At 41.9% G+C, this 17,190-nt stretch overlaps 1 protein-coding gene across 1 annotated transcript in view; it reads left to right on the forward strand.

The window, feature by feature from the left end:
- The first annotated feature begins 10,241 nt into the window (after positions 1-10,241).
- The window catches only part of prkcq (protein kinase C, theta), a 32,418-nt gene continuing 25,469 nt past the window's right edge, over positions 10,242-17,190 (forward strand). Inside the window, exon 1 of the mRNA XM_080757708.1 lies at positions 10,242-10,357. The gene's annotated coding sequence lies outside the window, so the exon portion shown is untranslated. The remainder of the gene's footprint in view (positions 10,358-17,190) is intronic.

Raw genomic sequence — 17,190 nt, forward strand, 5'->3', positions numbered from 1 at the left:
ATGAAGGGGGAATCATACAAATTATGAGTCGACTGATTTACAGTCTGCCATTATGGAAAGTCACGATAAACACTTGCACATAAAGAAATACTATGACTATAATGGTTTATCCACTTTACAACCTGGCGTCCCTATTTTGGGCCTATATTTATCGTTCAAATATTGCAAAATTAGTTGCGGGACACTGTCGAACACATATGAATAGGGCTTAAGTGGTTAACACAGGCGCACATTTAGACACATTTAGTTTGCCTTTGATTCCCGTTTATCATTTATTGATGTCCCTCTGACTGCCAGTAAGCCAAGTGCAGATATAAGGAAAGTAAAAAAAAAGGCAGGAAAAATTCATGATTTTTCTCCGCCGGGTAAACAATAAAACAGAGCAAGCTGGAGGCAATCCAAATGTGTCTTTTCTCGGACACAAAGTATAATTGAAAGTCAGACAGAGATCGGACAGCCTGAGCTATCACAGCTCATGCAATTCGCTGTAACTGGCAAAAAACAAACATGGGTGGTTGTAGGGTGGGAGTGATGCGTGTTTGTGTGTGTGTGTGTGTGTGTGTGTGTGTGTGTGTGTGTGTGTGTGTGGGGGGGGGCTCTTCAAATAGAGCTATACAGACACACAAAAAAATACAAACTCACACAGTAACCTTTGCACTGACACCTAAAATAATCTTTATCCTCGGTCACTCCTTAATACACAGTCAAATCCTGTGTTCATTTACTGTTGACAGTGTTCAGAATTGATCTGTAATGAGTAATCCTGTAATTCTTTCAACATTGAATTAACAGTGGATTTTTACGTCAAATGAATTGTAATTCAGGGGGATTCCTAGGCAGCATGCAGTCACAAGGGGCCATTCTAAGGCCCTGAGTGGTTTATCACAGACACAGTTATCTCATGTGGGTCAAATTGAATGCCACTGTATGGTCTTCACTATCGCCGTGCTCTAAAGCTGGGGGGCAGGGGGGGGGGGGGCTGTGGTGGGGGTCTGCCATGCAGTAATACGAGCCGTCGATGTGTTGATGGTCGGGGTCTATCTCTGTAAGCTCACACAGAAGACTAACCAAAAGCTCTCCCGTTCCTTCACTGTGTCAGGGAAATTCAAAACCACCGACTGCATTGAAAGACAAGACATTAGCATCCACTCCTGTTCTCTCCCATTATCAACCACCCTCTCTTTCTTTTTCGCTTCTTTTATTGTCTTTCTGTTGCCTCTTCCGTTTCTCTCTTCCCTTCCCCGATGGTCACATTCTATATACCGTCATTAGCCAGTTTTCTCTCCCTTTCCTTTTCAGTGCGATATATGCCACCAATTGTTCTATTGTGTTGTTGCATTGTGTCGTCGTTCGTATTCCGCACGGCAAGGATTCAGCCCAGATGTTTAACACAAGGCATTCCAATTATCATGCTCTATTTTGTCTGTGCACATGTGTGCGTGCATGTGTACAGTATATCTGTGCACAATGCAAGCTCTCTCTCTCTCTGTGTGTGTGTGTGTGTGTGTGTGTGTGTGTGTGTGTGTGTGTGTGTGTGTGTGTGTGCATGTATTTGCTTATGTACAGAACAAAATCTGCATATAATCCTGCATGAAGAAGTTAAATTAAGTCTTTACATGCCGACACACTGGTGACCATCAAAAAGTTTTATCCCCATCTCCCTGTTAATCACTCTCTGTTAATGCGCATCATCGCTGTTATCATCAACATTAGCTGATCAAATAGCCGGCTCCTTTTGGGGCGTGTCAAAAACGTTACGTTTCAGGAAATGAAACATTTCCAATAGATTCAATGTAGTTATTACCACAGACTTTCAACCGGGTCATCCCTATTATCATTATAGGTCATTATCGGACAAAAAAATGAATAATAATGAAAATAGGCAGATCTACAAGGTACAAGCACGCGACTTTGCATTGCACACACTCCGCACAGCTCCTGCTCTTCCCATCCACATTCATATTGCATATACTGTACCCGGCACATGGATAGTAATGTCTTGTGCGGTGTGAAAATATGAAAATGATGAGGTCTCTAAATGAGAGAGCAGAGGAAACACACCTGACGTAGTTCAAGGGGATGTGGTTGTTGTGATAGGACCCTGTGCATCACTCCCACTCCCTGCACCACACAAACACATGCATGCACAAAGTCTGCACGCACGCACGCACGCACAGTGAAGGATGCTGCTTACCCAAGGTGTGATATGGTTGTAGAAGTGTCATTGCTGTCAGACAGAAACCTTTTTTATGTTTTTTGTTTTCATAAATGGATGCTCAAACTTTGTCACATCTACAAGTATCACACGCAGTCTGTGCATGCGCACGCGTGTGTGTGTGTGTGTGTGTGTGTGTGTGTGTGTGTGTGTGTGTGTGTGTGTGTGTGTGTGTGTGTGTGTGTGTGTGTGTGTGTGTGTGTGTGTGTGTGTGCGTGTGTGTAAAGGATGGGGGTTTGGAGGAATTTCTCTGGAATCTTATAGCAGCTGGTTGGCTGCTGGGCTGGTATCCATGGCAACGTGTGTAAAAAGAGTGCAGGCTCTGTCCCTCAGTCCCGTCTCGGTGCTCTATACAAAGAATAACGTTTCAGAATTACATGCTCTCCCTTCTCTGCTTATCTCTCTCTCTCTCTCTCTCTCTCTCCTCTACTCTACTCTCTAATCCACGCCACTACCTCAGATTGCAATCTCTCCGAGTGCAAGAAAAAAAGTATTGCCATTAAAAGCCATTTGCGATTCCACCAGACATATTGATATTTTCGGGGGGCTTTTCCACCTTCATTGATAGTATTACAGTGAAGAAAGGACAGGAAACAGGGAGAGAGAGAGAGAGAGAGAGAGAGAGAGAGAGAGATGGGGAGTGACACGCAGCAAAGGTGATCAGGGATCGGGAATCAAACCCGCAACACACTGTCACTGCAGGCATGCGCCTGGACCGCTAGGTCAGCGGGCGCCCCTGACTTTTTTAACCCATTTAGACCCGAGGACGATTCTACAAAATGTCTTCTAAATCATCATTACCCTATGTTTCTATGTCAGTAGTGCTCAACCTTTTTCATGTCAAGGACCCCCATAATTATCTGTATTTAGCCGCCGACCCCCATCTGAAAATATGTAGTTCCAGGGACCCCCCAGAAGCAAAGACTTGAGTTAAAACGTTCACTCTGAAAGAATATAAATATTCAAAGATTTGCGTCACATTTTCACAATAAAAGAAAAATGGACAAGCTCGTAGCGCGGCACCAAGTGCCACGCTACGAGCTTGTCGATTTTTCTTTAGCTAATGTATAACAAAATGCTTAAAACACCATGGGGTTCCCGAACTTCCCGTCATGAATGGGTAATACAATGCAGACTCTGTAACTGTCAAGACGAGAGGACTAAGGGTACCTCAAATACAATGTCTTATTCCAAATATTATATGGACATGTAAATTCAACCCTGCAAGGATAATTTAGAGAAAACGAAAAAACTGGGAGTAGTTATACTCACCACACCACACCACTAGCAAGGATTTTGTGGAATATAAAAAGATTGACTCACAGATAACCTTGACTGGTGAACATTACAGAAAAACACTAGCTGATGCAACACCAGGGACAGTACGTACAGCCCTATTCACATAAAGTAGCCTATACAATGTGACTTTAAATAGTGAGAAGTGCACAATCCAGCATTGTAACTACTTGAGCATTTCCTGATAAAGCATGCAAAATGAGGAAAATATTTTCTGATATCATACATACTATCATGAGATAACAATAACACCTGTGTCATGTAATGAATTTCGGGTTTGAGATGACAAACCTTGATTCAGAAAATGGTGGATGGAGGAGAAAAAAACAGAAAGCTGGCCATAATTGTATTATTTGACTAATTAATCTGAATCTCTGGAGTGGACCTCAAGACACAGGCAATGCCACAGGGCAATAGGCATTATGTACACATGTAGGGACTAATATGGACATCTGGGGCCCTCCTTGCTGTTCCTAATTAATTTAGATACAAATAATGTACAGTAAAATAATTGACCATAGTGGAACAGTAATGTGAAATTATGAGTAGGGCCTGTGTGTGCATGTGTATAATCTGTATGTATGTGCGTGTGTGCGTGCGTGCATGTGTGCTCGTGAAGGGTGGCTCGTAGAAGATGTGTCTCAGTCACACATTATTATGTGCTGAATTAATATCAATATACTGTATGTATAGGCTTTGATGAAGCCTTTTTTTCAATTTCAAGTAAAACGAAATGTCAGTACTGAAATGATTCATATGCATCAATGGTGGTGTATGTCCATACTCATGGCAATAAAACATTAGGGCAGACCGCAGCTACCAGGCAGTCATGTAAATGTGTGTTGTACACCGGGGGTTTTCAACTGATTCTGAAATAGGGACCTGACTAAGAACCAATCTGGGGACCCCTGTTGTCACGTGTTGTGTTGGGTGGGGATAGGGGCCAAGATTAGTTCTTTTTTGGGGTGGGTAACACACATCCCACTGTTTCTCAACCAACAGTCCACGGACAACTAGTGGACCATGGTATAATTAGGTCTGAATGGGGAAATGTTTCAAAATGTTTGTTAAATGAATTTAAATGTGTTTAAATAAGCTTGAAAATGTATAATTTGCTACATGACACTATGCGAGTATGCAATAGTATACACGCAACGACTTATATCAAGCCCTTATCGTTCATCATTATTTAACTGAAATATGCTAATAGCCCAGTGTTAAAAATCTATTATTATCTCACGGTTAACTTAATTCCATTCTCTTACTTATTCAACATTCCATATTAAACTCATGATATATTAACTGATACTGATTGTATGAGCATCGAGCACACACATGTGATATATATATTTCCTAATAATGATGACTCAACCATGGACCCTATGACCCTATGGGAGCCAACCCAGGGCAAAGCCAGGAGGGGAAAGAAGCGTACCGCCTATGTAGACGTGCTGCGGCACGACAGCTTGGCTGACAACACTGAAGAGCTCAAGAACCTGATGTTGGATAGGAAATTGTGGAGGGCAGCGGTCCAGGAATCCCGAGTTGGTATTGGCTAGCTAGACCTCACTCTCGCAGCAACTAACTAACTATAACTAACAACCAGGCAATCCGTATACACTTCCCCATCTTGAGATTTGAAATTCCAGATTCCAAATTCCAGTGAATTAGATCATTGACAGGTCATCACTCATCATAGGTCACCAGGTCATTCAGTTTCTCAAATAGTGGGGAAGGAAATACAAGTAAAAGACAGTCTAACACCTTTCTATGTTTCTAATGCATGATCAGGGACCACATGCAATTCCTTCACGGACCAGCAGTTTCTACATTACAGCATCCTACCTCCTACACTGCAGCATTTGCTTTTTCTCTACTCTGCTGTGTGCTGCTGGTCTGAACAAGGCTTTGGCCTGAAGCCTGTCCTGCCTGCTAGAACTCTTTCCAGGCCTCATGCTCTTAATCATGAACATCATTAGGTGGAAGAGGGGCATTGTTCGACATACTGTACATAGCAATTTGCAGACAAGGAAAACCCTGAATAACTGAGTGGAAAAACACAACAAACTAAATGCTTACATTACTGCATGATACAATTAAGCAATTTCCATCCTATCATGCTGAGCAGGACCACAATACCTCCATTTTGGATCAAGATGGCAAGAGAAAAAGGGGCACAGGTGGCAGAGCTTCAGCTAAAAAGACTGCTGTACATACTACAATAACAGTGACTAAATTGATGTCTGCCGTTTGATCTATTGACCATTTGCAGACTGCGGCTATCTTCCCATCAGAGTTTGGAAGCACTCGTTTTCAGTAAAGCAATGTCCTGCTGCATCCTGCATTATGTGCACATTCAAAACAGGTGGTACGCAGGGCCGTTGAGTGATATCTAGCGAGCACTTCCAAACTGCAACACTAAAATAATCACCTGCAAGGAAAGAAAGTATAGCTCATAACATGTCTATGGATTGTAATGAAACAAACACTTTGCAGGTAGAAAGAGGATAATTCAAGCTTTTCGTACAGCTGCAATGTTGGCGAGTTTGACGTTATTTAATACAATCAGATAGGACCTTTCTGTTTGGATGAATGTGCTGTCGATAGGAAATTGCACCTGGTTAACACCTTGCCAATCATTTATATGGCAAGATGGCCGCAGTCTGCAATGTTCTAATTCACTGGAATTCAAATAGCCAAATGTCTATTTTCACATTTTTTTGCCTCTTAGGTCATATTTGACAATTTGGACAATGTTTGATTGTTTTTTTATAGTATAGTTTATTCGTTACTTTTCATGTAGTAATGGTCTTATAGAGAGGGTATGCGTGTGATGTCATCATCATAACCCGGAAGTTATGTGGGAACGCAAAAGTGGCAAAAAACAACTTTCTGGTCTCGACAGCCCATACATCCAAACAGAAAAGTCCAATATGATTGCATTAAATGACGTTAAACCATGTTAAACTCACTTTGCCCCTCACTTTGCCACTCGATTTGCCATTCACTTTATGCATGAGCATAGCCTCTATTAGTTTAGCATAATTATAATTATTTCTTTTTCATTTTAGATTAATTAAAAAGGTCTTAAAAGTCCTTAAATTGTCACTTAAGAAATGTGCAGATACCCAGTGTATACAGTACACTTATACTGTATGTTGGGTTGTCTACTCGTGAGTGAGAAAATAATGTTGCACTTTTGCAAAATAATCCGTACTCATAATATTCAGTTCCTTCAGTTGTTATGCCGATGACACTACTGTTCTGCAACTATACATCCCTCTGCAACCCGGTGTCACAGGTAATCTGTCCAGTCTCTTATCATGCCTCTCTGATATTAAAGACTGGATGTCAAATAACTTCTTATACAATTGAATGAAGCCAAATCAGAAATTATATTATTCGGTCCCCCCCAACTCCACACAGCTATTTATCCCTGAGCTTGGTAGTCTATCCTCCAATGTAAAAGAGGTCGCCCGTAACCTGGCCTGGGTGTGATTTTTGATTCTGGCCTCACTTTCAATCCGCAAGTAACACGAGTTGTGCAAACTTGTTACTTCCAACTAAGGAACATAGCCAGAATCAAAAGCTTCCTGTCACCCGCAGACTTGGAAAAGGTTATTCACGCTTTTATCTCATCTAGTTTAGACTATTGTAACTCCATTTACTCTGGCCTATGTAAAAAAAAACTATTTCTCGTCTCCAACTCGTCCAAAATTCAGCTGCCAGACTACTTACAAACTCAAAAAAACGTGAGCACATCACCCCTATATTAGCCACCCTTCACTGGTTACCTGTTAGTTACAGAATTTATTTTAAGATTTTACTTTTTGATTCAGGCTCTGCAGTATGTCTCTGACATGCTGGCTCCCTATAAGCCTACCCGCACACTCAGGTCCTCGGGCAAGGCCCTCCTTGAGACCCCCACAGCCCAGCTCATCACAAAGAGTGGCAGGGCTTTTTCAATCCGTGCCCCCAAGCTGTGGAATGCCCTGCCTATTAATGTAAGACTCGCAAAGTCTGTGTCATGTTTTAAATCCCTTCTGAAAACCCAGCCTTCTCCTAAATTCCCTTTGCTCATCTTATTCTATTTTTCTTCATTATATGTGTATGCCTTCATTTTGTGTTTGCTGTTTTATTTACTGATATTTTGTTGTAGCTGTGATTATGTTGTTGTTTTTACCATGTTTTGTAAAGCACTTTGTGACCATGTCTTGAAATGTGCTATATAAATAAATTAATTATCATTATCATTATCATTATAATCATCTGGGGACCTCCCAGAATAATTAGTAGCGGAAGCTGCCTAGTCTAGGGGGTGCGTGACATTAATAGTGTAATGGTGGTGATGGTGTTCTAATTAGTAATTAAACATACACTATCAACACATTCCTCTGAACTTTGACCTTCACAAAGGTAGGTCAGTTCACTTTTTCCTTTCAAACCATGTGAGAAGGTCATCTTGTATCACTGGCGAGTGGCGATTGGTAAACTACTGCACCAAATTGGAGAAATCTCACCTCACAATCCAGAGAGAGGATTTACGGCAAAGTGTAATTCTGAGTGGTCACCTTTATCCTATGATGAAACATTTCAATCCTGATTCTTCTTTCCTGCCATGATCTCCTTACCCCACTTTCTCATGAACAGGGGGGGGCTTGAGGGGGCCTTAGCACCTCCAAAAAAATCACATAAGCCACCCCCCCCCCCCTGTCAGTGAATACAATTATTTTCTCTGGAATGATTCAATAGCCTGCAAAAATGTATTGTCGTATGGAGGATGCCCCCCCCCCCCCCCCCCCGCACCCTGACAAGGCTGCACTTGGAACATAGGAGTTGAGGCATTACATTTACATATCAGATCAACAAGCTCACAAGGCGGCATTGTGAGCTTGTCGATCTGCTATCGTCACCTGGAGACCCCCCCCCCCCTGGTCCCGCAGGTTGGGAACCACTGTGTTAGACAGCACTCTCCACCACCAACACCAAAACACACCAAATGAGGGAATATGTTTTGGAAGAATGTTGTCCATGTCCCGTCCCTCCAACAGTAGAGACTTTAAGCCAAGGGCTCTATTTTCGTCCATGCATGCTAAACCCCTTATCCCTAAACTTCTGGGTGGGCACTAAGGAAAGCTGGGCATGTATGTTATGTTGTTTTTCCCTTTCATTTACCAGCCAACTGTATATTTCATTAGAAAGTGTCTGCCTTTGCCTTGAACTGCCATTAAAGTTTCAAGTGACATTACTCACCTAAAAACCAGTGCCTGGTCAGTGCTCACTTGTGTGTTATTAGAGGAACGCTGGCACCTCCTGGTGGAGAAAACAAGTCTTATCAGCATGAGAGCTATACTTATGCAGATAGTATTCATTGGAAGTCACATCTTTTACGCCACACATTCTAACATACTACATAATTATGCTGTGGTGTGGCTTTACATGTGCGTTTCCTCATTTAGTACACTGTACATTCAGTATTAGGCTGGAGTTACAGTGTGGAGAACTTTAGACACTTTATAGAAAGTGTCATCAAACCCTTGAAAAAGTGTAGTTCAAACCCACAGCTGTTATAGTTCATTTCCAAAGTGATAACATTATTTTGTGCAGAGAATGGTCAGCTGTATGATGATAAAAAGTTGAGTATGTGAATACCAATGATAGTGGGCCTACCAATTCATGGGATATTGTTTACTACATTGTTTCGGTACTTTGGTGTTTAAACTTTAGCATTCTACTTCATTCTAGTGTTAACTCTAAACAACAACCCCCCTCTCCCTCTCTCTCTCAATTCAATGCAATGTAAATGAAGTAAACTAAAATGCACTAAACCACGGCGAGTGAATAAGAAATTAAGAATTACATGTCGATGAAGACGTGGCTAGTTAATATTATATACGTCTATCTTCATAGTTTTAACACTAAAACCAATTAGTGACGTTTTAGTAGCCTATGATGCAAAATCAACCATGCTAGGTAGCCTACTATAGTAGGTGGTAGTGGTAGAGTCACCTTTTAATAGTCGTTCGATGGATTTGGGTCAAAGTGGTCAAAAGTTAGCTGCAGTTGGGCAGCAGGCTATAATCGGGGTCAAACCCTGGCCTATGGGTCAAAGTTGCACTCGTCTGGTGGTCACTCACAGTCACTGGTCACATTATTAAGTTTAACCGGAAGAGTCCCGACTCCCAGCCCACTGAGCCCAGCTAGAACAACGAACGTTACGAGCATGTAAATTGTAAACTTCCGTTTCTGCGAGGAGAGGCTGGCATTCAGCTGACAACCGTGGAGCACCATAATGAAGAAGATCTTCGACAGCTGGCTGCAACAAGATAGCCAGGCCCACAGACAAGTTTTCCAACATGACTGTGTGTGTGGGTGCAGGCCAGGCCAGTCTGTGCAATAGCGGAACCCTGGCTATGGCTGCTTATCAGACGAGTAGACTCATTTAATTCTACACAAATTAAATAAATATGTGGACAGGGATTTACATCAAACCGCACGAGGCTTGTGTTTTACTGTACTTCATACAGCTTACATAGAAATATTTATATAAGAGTTAAGCTTTAATCCATCATCGTCGCACCAGGGGATGTCGTTTGGCGAGTGGCGAAAGCCGCGAGCCCGCGACACCTTCGTACTGCGTGCGGGATATAATAATGGTTGAGTTGCGTGTAGAGGGGCGTGCCAAATACTACCCATAGAGTGCCCCAAGCGCAGCACTCTGTAGTTGTACAATCAGATGCAGAGAAGAAGGGTCTCTCAACTCTGAACTGAATGAGCCACAACTGGAATTCACATTAAATCCTGATTCATTGGCCATAACACTTCACTGGACACGTTTTTGCACAGGTTTGTGGCTCTATATATTTTCTAATAACACTGTCCCCCCCCCTCCCAGTGAGCTGTGGCGTCCCACAAGGAAGCATACTAGGGCCTTTACTGTTCCTAATATATGTAAACGACATGACTTCAGCTTGTGACTGCAACTTGTTCCTGTTCGCAGACGACTCAGCACTGCTGGTCTCGGACAGGAACAAACTGCAGGTTGAAAAGACCCTCAGCTCTGAACTCGGTAGAATCTGCACCTGGCTCGCTGATAACAAACTATCCTTACACCTGGGAAAAACTGAATCCATTCTCTTCGGATCAAATAGTAATCTCAAAAAGGCAGATGGCTTCTTGGTTAGAGTTGGTGATGATATTATCACACGGAAGGATCAAATTACCTACCTAGGTTCCATCCTGGAGGCCAATCTTTCCGGTGATAAGATGGCCACCAACGTAATCAAAAAAGTCAATCAAAGAACAAGATTCCTCTACAGGATCTCCTCACTGGTCGACAAAAACACCTTGAAGACCTTAACAGGAGCCCTTGTACAAGGTTTCTTTGACTATGCATCCACCTCCTGGTACCACAGCACCTCAAAGGCCCTTAAAACAAGGCTCCAGACCTCCCAAAACAAACTGGTCAGGCTCCTACTTGGCCTCACCCCCCGAACCCACCTCACCCCTGCCCACTTTGACAGGCTGGGATGGCTTAGGGTCGACGACAGAGTACAGCATCTTGCAATGGGTCTGGTCCACAAGATTAGATACACCACCAAGATACCCATGTACCTGTCTAAATACTTCCTTAATGTAAACGAAGTCCACACCCACAACACCAGAGGGAGTGCAACAAACCATGTACAACCCAGATTCGGCACAAACAAGGGACTAAATTCTTTTCGCTCCTATGCGACCAAAATGTGGAACGCCCTACCAACAGTCATTAAGACATGTGAATCCCTTGGCTCCTTCAAAACTGCTCTCAAAGGGCACCTACGGATGGCTGCAATTCGAAACTGGCCTCTGTAAAAGCTGAATTTGTATCTGGATTGTACTATGTTTTTGTATGGACGTGGTGTTGGGTGCCTGCACATATGCACACATGGCATCAACGCATGGTGTTGTGTGCAGGCGCCCTACACTCTGTCTTTGTACTATGGATTGTACTATGTTTTTGTATGGACGTGGTGTTGGGTGCCTGCACATATGCACACATGGCATCAACGCATGGTGTTGTGTGCAGGCGCCCTACACTCTGTCTTTCGTTTTCTTTTCTTTTATCCCCCTGTTCCCCTCACTGTATATATACTTTTTTTCCCTTTTCGCTTCCTATATGATGAATTCCTGTTCTGTTCTTTAACTACATAGAAGTGTCTATTTGTTTGTCTCTAAATGTTTTGATGAATTGAACAATGTGGACCCTGTTGTAAACAAGTGTAAGGCTTAATTGGGTCGTCCACTCACAGTTAACAGTCTTTGTATTGAGTTTGTGCTTGAAATGTACTGTAATTCTGCAAACTGTTAATAAAGATTTCAATCAATCAATCAATTCTCTAGTAGGCCTAGGCGATCTTTTATTTTCCATGTTTCTTGACTTGAACTATAGGCTGCTATACAGATTTATTTTAAATATTCCTGACGCGGGCTGACCTGACTTGAAAATTTGACAAAATGGCTAAACTATAGTAAAAATCCTATTCATAGATAATGAAATAACGGGGAAACGTGTAAATGACAGAAGGGATGTAATTTCATTAAAAGGAGGCTAGCCTATTTCAAACATTGACAAAGGAAAAATAGTAAAATACAATTAGGCTATCAACTCTCAAGAAGACAGATCTGAGATATGTGCATTCAGATTGCATTGTATAAATAGCCTGCAAAAGTTTAAATTCATCCAATGGAATATGGAATCAATCAGTCTAAATTTAAGGAGATAGGAAGATCGTTACACTTTTGTTGGACTTTAGCCAAGCCATAATTATTGGCACTGTAATGAAAGCATCCTACTCTTGTGAATTAGAGCGATAACTGCATTTGTTTCTTTGTAGAATAAGGGCGTATTAATAGGCCTATATAATGTCAAGACAAGAGCCCGAGTAAATATTGAGGCTATTTTAACTTTAGCCCCCAAATAATTTATACAAGGTCTGAAAAGAAGAAGTCAGAGGAATGACAATCAGCCACACTCGCTTTATCTACCTGTTAGATATAGTTTTCATACCCCTCCCATGATTTGTCATTGTCATCATAACTAACGGATGTCAGCATCAGCAATGCCATTCCATAACTTAGAAAGTATGCAATAGAAGGTGCCAAGACCAGACTGCTAATTTGAAATGCAATGTTCAGTTAAACACCATCTCAATTAATCGTTTACCAGTTGCTCTATAATCTTAGCCAAACATGACATTAGCTTGCGATACCTCCTTTGTAAGCAATACATAAGCAGTTTTCCACCTCACTGGAATAATTACAGTAATTACACTCAAAATGTGAGTCAAAGAGTCTAGTATAATTGGTGCAGCCAGTAAATAAATTACTTAGTCATAGAGTAGACACATGATTGTTAGTACACACATCCACAAACACACACACCACCAGATCCCCAAGTAATTAACCCATATGCACGTGCACGCACACACACGCACACGTACACACACCTCTTTGATGACACACAGAACAGAGGGTTTGATCTCCCCACCCCAAAGAAAGGTCTCTGAAAGGGCAATGCATGGGGCATTGTACTTGACCTCAGTGTGTGTGTGTGTGTGTGTGTGTGTGTGTGTGTGTGTGTGTGTGTGTGTGTGTGTGTGTGTGTGTGTGTGTGCGCGTGCGTGCGTGTGTGTGTGTGTGTGCGCACGTGCGTGCGTGGCTTTTGCGTGCCCCTGCATGGTAAAGGTGAATCCATCTCTTTATATGTCGACCTAATGTCATCCAGCTGCTCGCTCACGCACGCACGCATGCACGCAAGCACGCAAATTGACCTCTCCATCGTCCAACATGCTGAACTGCAACACAGGGTCATGGGTTTAGTTCACAACAAGTCATGATCACAAATCTCGACAAACTTATGTTTAATCTTCAACAGAGCATTATAGATCATTTCAAACTGATTCCCTTGGTGTTAAACGGGGATAATGTTTTTTTCTTTTTTGCAATCATGGATCAGCAGCTAGGTCAAAGACCCATGTGTTGTAAGTAAGTAAGTAAGTACCGGTAAGTAATGTGTTGGGGCCCTCTAAATCCCTAACATGTTACACGTACCATAGGTATCCCTGATCCTGCACAAGGCTGTCACAAGTCACAACACATCTTACCACTATATTACTTGTCTTAACCCATTAAGACCTGAGGCCGATTCTACAAATGCCCTCTAAATCAGCACTGTGTAGTTCTCAAACTTGTTTGTGCCAAAGATAGATATTTGTGAAAAATGTAATGATTATACAAGCTCGCAGGTGCAGCACGTCACTTTGTACTGTAACTCTGTTATTTTTGAGAACCGCTATTCTAACCAATGTCCTAAGAGTCTTTTAAAAAAAAACATTTGACGCTTTAATGGGTTTCATTCAAACAATAAGCAGTGCACCCCATGCACATACATTGGTGGTGGTGGTGGCAGATTACAGTAGTATTTCTTTTAAGTATAGAGGTGTTTTTCAATTATCTGTTAGCAGGGGCCACACCTGCAGCTTCAAAACCTTCAAAGAAAAGAAAAGAAAAAAGCACAGACACAGGAAGTGTTGGTTAAGCAGTTGTAGCCCATAAACTCAAACACAGGAAGCCTTACTCCTCCTCTAAATCAAAAACAGCAGAGAGAAAAAAATAATAATAATAATAATAATTTGAATTGAATTGAATTTATAAAAAGAAAGACATTTTTGGATTATTTATTTTATTTTATTCATTCAATTTTCAAATTATTATTATTATTATTATTTTTTTCTCTCTGCTGTTTTTGATTTATTTTATTTTATTTCTGATCCCCATATCTTTTCGTTTTATTTGCTCTCTTCCTCCTTTTTCAAACTATCATTTGATTCTTTGATAAGGATTTAGAGAGTCAATAAAAAGGGGGTTAAGGAATATATAATGATTACAGAGCAGGGAGAAAAGAAACAAAAACAGGTGCGTTTTCCCTTTGTCTCATTTGTGAGCATTTATCGCTTTGCTGATTGACAGTGCTGAGACGCTGTTTCTCCATTCCTTTTACCTCAAATAGCAGTGCTGTGTTTTTTTTTGAGTATTAGTACATTTTCGAAGACTTTCAGGCTGGTATACTACTAGCCTACTTTGTGTTGTGAAGGGACAAGTGACTCCAAGGCAGTCACATCCCTGTTGTCAGGAGCCTACAAAAAGTTAGATTGCAGGATCGCCATCTTGTATTTTACCTCACGTAGCCCCGTCCCCCGATAGGAGATCCAAAACTAAGGCCGCCCATCCGGCGGACGCTTTGGACATTCCCCCTTTGCCCGTACTGTGTGACAATCACAGCCAGTCACCCCATCTAGTGGCCATAGCTGGTGTCACGACGTGGTACGTGCATGTTCATGGTTGGACAAAGCATTAAAACGTTTGGATCTGTGTCATGTGTACGCTGTTTTTGTGAATAACGGCACAACACTCACTGGGTCTATTTGCATGCGTTTGTTCAAATAGTATCAGCAACCGCGTACATGCGGAGCTGCTCAATTGGTGTTTCTTCGAAGTATAGTGTTACTCAGAGACACTGTACTGCTGGTTTGATTGTTTGTACTCTGTGTGGTGGTTTTGTGGTACTGCTCCGTTACACTGTCGTATGGTTCAGGTGAAGAAAAGTCATTTTTGAATGCACAATGAATGAAACGTTTTGAAAGTGGGGAACTTTATTAGTATAAATCTAAATTGGGATTGTTTTATCACACCCTACCATTATAAAATCCTAGCTTCGCCTAGGGTTTCACAATTTAAATTCTAAAAAGTTTCAACTGTGGCTGTGGGATCGTTTGATTAGACCTGTACAGGTTATAATTGATCGATCGCTTACTCATTGTTTTAGCTGGCTCCATTTCGTGAAATTGTTTTGATTTGACCCGGTGGTTGAATTAATTCCATTTTCGCGAATGGTCTTAGTTGCAAGCTGTTAATAATCAGTGACTCTCACTGCTTAATTAATTCCGTTTTGACAAATAGTTTTAATCGAATAGTGGGCTATTTGCTCATGTTTTCAATTAATTCAGTTTTGACAGACAGCTTTGATTTGGCAATCAGTTACTTACTCAGTGTTTCGATTGAACATTGGTAACTGCAACTTGGATAAGGCTTTAATTGAACTTTAATTGAATTTCATTGCTTCAATTTTTTTTAATAAAAGAAAAAAGGAATGAAAGTTTTTAATTAAATTTGATTGATTGAAGTTTAAGTTTGAATTTTATTAGAATTTTAGTTTTTGAGAATTTTTTTTTTAACGTTTTATTTGCTCTCTTCCTCCCTTTTCAAATTATCGCTTCGATTCTTTGATAGGAATTAAGAGAGTAAATAAAAGGGGGGTTAATAGGTAAATAATAAATAACAAAAACAAATATATATCCACTTTGTTTCATTCGTGCGCATTCTTACATTGCTGTTTTTGCTTGATAGACAGTGGAAGGACGCTACTTGTCCATTCTACCTCCCGGTGTCAGGGTTACGGAACAACAGCATTTGTGGAGCTTTTGAGTATTGTTATACTTCCGAGAGCTTTCAAATTACTAGTGCTAAAACCATAGCAGTCAGAAGGTGAACATGGATCCAATTATAGCCATGATCAAAGGACTCCAAGTCACCACTGGTCTATTTATTGATGACACGCCTTGCGTGAATCAATTAGATGCGACCATGACCCACTTGAATGTCCAAACTCTAGCTAATTTACATGCTGAAACCAGAGGCTATACTGAAGCCGAACGGGATAAATTAGCTGGACATTTGTTGGGAAATTTAATCCGTTTATTTGAGCTGGATCTTGCGACAGGCAAAGCACTTCGTCAGCAAGTACAGGATTTAACTGAAAAGGCCAACCAGACCAGCAGTGACCTCCTCAAGGCACAGCTGGAAATAACTCTCTTACAGGGCATTAGTTCCCCAGCTTCCCCGCCGGGGACTCCTCCTTTGGAGGGGGGAAATGCCCAGTTGCGGCAGAGTCTGACTTCCCAAGACACACCCATGATGGGTGTGGAAGGAAGGTCTACAGACCCATTGGTGACCGACCGGCTGGATGCCGACGTCACTCTGCGCAAAGTAACAGACTTGGGTTGGTTGATCAGCACTGATTCCTATGATTCCAGTTATATCATTCCGGTCATGGGCAAAAGCACTGCGTTACTGCAGTGGGACCAAAGGTCCCCTGATGTGACCACGTCGTTGCCCTCAGGCGCGACCTCTATAGTCTATCAACTGCCCTTAGTGGGCAGGATGGAATTTGATGATCAGGAGCACATGTTGATATACAACATCGCTCAGGAAGGCACGGCCGCAGCGCACAAGAAGCGCACGGCAACCCTGGCTAGGGTAAGCGTGCTCGGTCCTCCACCACTGCCAGAGTTCGACGCAGAAATAACTCAAACTCTGGCGCTGGGGGACGCAACCGCAGATCCAAAATTCCACACAGATTTTCGGCAGGTGTTGTATAAGCACGAGTCTGTCTTTGCCAAGGTTTCTCTTGATCGCGGGTTCACCGACATCCACATGATGCGGACCCCGATGGAACCAGGTGCCCCGCCCTCGTGTGTGCGGCAATACAAAGTTCCCCTGACTCTGTACGACGAAACCCCGATTGACTATAGTAAACTGGCCCCTGTGGAAAGACATTTTGATCTAGTGTCATTACAGGC

This window comes from Protomyctophum bolini (assembly GCF_963924005.1).
Source record: "Protomyctophum bolini genome assembly, chromosome: 23".
Classification (NCBI taxonomy): domain Eukaryota; kingdom Metazoa; phylum Chordata; class Actinopteri; order Myctophiformes; family Myctophidae; genus Protomyctophum; species Protomyctophum bolini.